Genomic DNA, 2,456 nt, shown 5'->3' with positions numbered 1-2,456 from the left:
CTTTCTTTCTTTCTTTCTTTCTTTCTTTCTTTCTTTCTTTCTTTCTTTCTTTCTTTCTTTCTTTCTTTCTTTCTTTCTTTCTTTCCTTCCTTCTTTCTTTCATTCTTCCTTTCTTTCTTCCTTTCTTTCTACCTTTCTTTCTCTTTTTTCCTCTCTCTTCTGAAAAAATCTCAGCATTTCTAACCACTTTGTCTTCCTTCCCTGTCTCAGAGAAACAAAAATTGAAGAGTTTTGCAAAGGAGAGTGACATGATCTTACATTAGGAAGATAATTTTGGCAACTACCATCTCCTTGTTTTTACTGCCAAATTTCTTGAAAATCTGTTAACAACAGATTATTAAGCCACCCACTCTCCTCAATCTCTTGCATTCTGGCTTGTTTACCAATATTACTAAAATTGTTCGTCCAATATCCCCTGATAGTTTGTTAATCCCCAAACCCAAAGGACTTCTTTCTGTCCTCATTCTCCTTGACCTCTGTACACCATTTGGAACTGCAAAGCATTCCCTTCCTCTAGAAACTCTTTCTTTTCAGCTTCCAAGACTACCATACCCCCTTGTTCTCCTCTATCTTTAAATATTTGAAAGGTGCTCATGTGTGAGACAGATGATAATTGCTTTACTTGACTGAAGAGGGCAATAATTGGGCAGATTTAGAGAACAAACTTCATGATTAGAACTATCCAAGAGTAAAAGAAGTTGATTTCAGAAGTAATGGGTTGCCCCTCATTGGAGATCTTCAGGCAAAGACTGGATGATTCCTTCTTGGGTGTATCATTGTAGGTTTTCATGTTTTGTTCTGTTGTTATTTTTTAAATAGGAGTTGGACTAAATATCAGTGAGAATCCTTCCAATTCTGAAATTCTGGGATTCTGCAACACTATCCATAACTGATATTATTATCTTTTCTCTTTTGACTTCACTACTTCTGTCATACACCACCATTTACAAACTCACAGGGCTGTTGTAAGGATCAAATGAAATACTAGATTGGGAAGCACTAAACCTTGTACAGTTGTAATGTGGTAGTGAAGTTTATTCTTATTTTAGCTTATTGTTTCTCTTCTTTCTGGATTCATCTCTGGACTACCATATTCCACTCATATCCAATTTGTATTACAAGCATAGTTTAGTCCTCAGGTCATGAAATATTAAATTCAATTGGACTTTCTAATTAATCCATGGAATGACTTAGCAAACTTTGTCATGATGGAATATAGTGGTTTTGGAACCAGAAGGTCTTCCTCTGCCATTTACTACCTATGTGACCTCAGATAAGTCCCTTAACCTCCTCGAGTCAGTCACTCAGTCAATAAGCATTTATTGGCATTGACTATAAGGCAGATACTGTGCTAGGCACCAGGAATAAAGGGAAAGACAAAAATAGTCTCTGCCTTAAGGAATTAATAGTTCTAATATGAGACAACACATAGGGAAATATATATATATGTATATATATATATATATATATACACATATACACATGTGTGTGTGTGAAGATACATTAGAAGAAAGGGAGGCATCAGGAAGTTTTTTTTTGGGGGGGGGGGGTTGACCAATAAAAACATCCTGCCAAAGACAGAATCTGAACAAAACTTTGGAGGACACCAGAGGTACTAAAAAGTAGAGGTGAGGAGGCAGATTATTCCAGGGATGAGGAAGAGTGCACAATGGCAAAAGTCAGGAGATTGAGCCTCAGTTTCCTCAATTGTAAAACAGGAATCCTAGTACCTGCCCTCTCCACTTCACATGGTTGCTGTGAGGCTGAAATGAGATAACATGATAACCAATAATGTTACTTAAATTTCAGCTGGTGTTTTTTTCTTTTCCAAATATTCCAACTAATTCAGACTTTGTGGTCCTACTCATTCGTCAGCTTTAATAAAAGTTTAAGCAAAGTTCTGTGGTAGAAAAGGCACTGGGTATAAAGTCAGAAGACCCAACCTTGACAATTACTAGTCATTGAATGCCTCTTAGCCTCAGTTTCCTCAGCTGTAAAATGGGGACTATATTATTTGTACTTCACTTCAAAGCGTTGCTAAAAAGAAAATGCTTAGTAAACAGTAAAGTGCTATAAAAGTTATGACTTCTTATAAATAATAATCATGATACATTTGACAAATATATTTGTGTAGAAACATACACACCACTTAGAAAGACAAGTTATATTTTTTTCATCATTTTTTAAAGTGAAGAAACTTAATCAATGATTAAGAATCCACTTAAGAATATTCCCTTTTAAGGCTACCCTTAGCTTCCCCCAACATTCCTCCTCAATCTGTCTCTTCCTTCACAGTATAAGCCCTATGTCTCGCTTTGGTTCAGTTCACTTCCACTTCTTTTTTTCCCAGAATTTATTTATTTTTAATTTTCTTTTCTTTTTTTGAAGTATACTTTTTTTTTAACTTCCTTATTTATTTATTTATTTATTTATTTATTTATTTATTTATTTATTTA

Source organism: Petaurus breviceps, unplaced genomic scaffold, assembly GCF_028583685.1.
Source record: "Petaurus breviceps papuanus isolate PSGF00001 unplaced genomic scaffold, PetGlider_PUasm1.0 229, whole genome shotgun sequence".
Taxonomy (NCBI): Eukaryota; Metazoa; Chordata; class Mammalia; order Diprotodontia; family Petauridae; genus Petaurus; species Petaurus breviceps.
Note: the sequence above shows the minus strand (reverse complement) of the source record.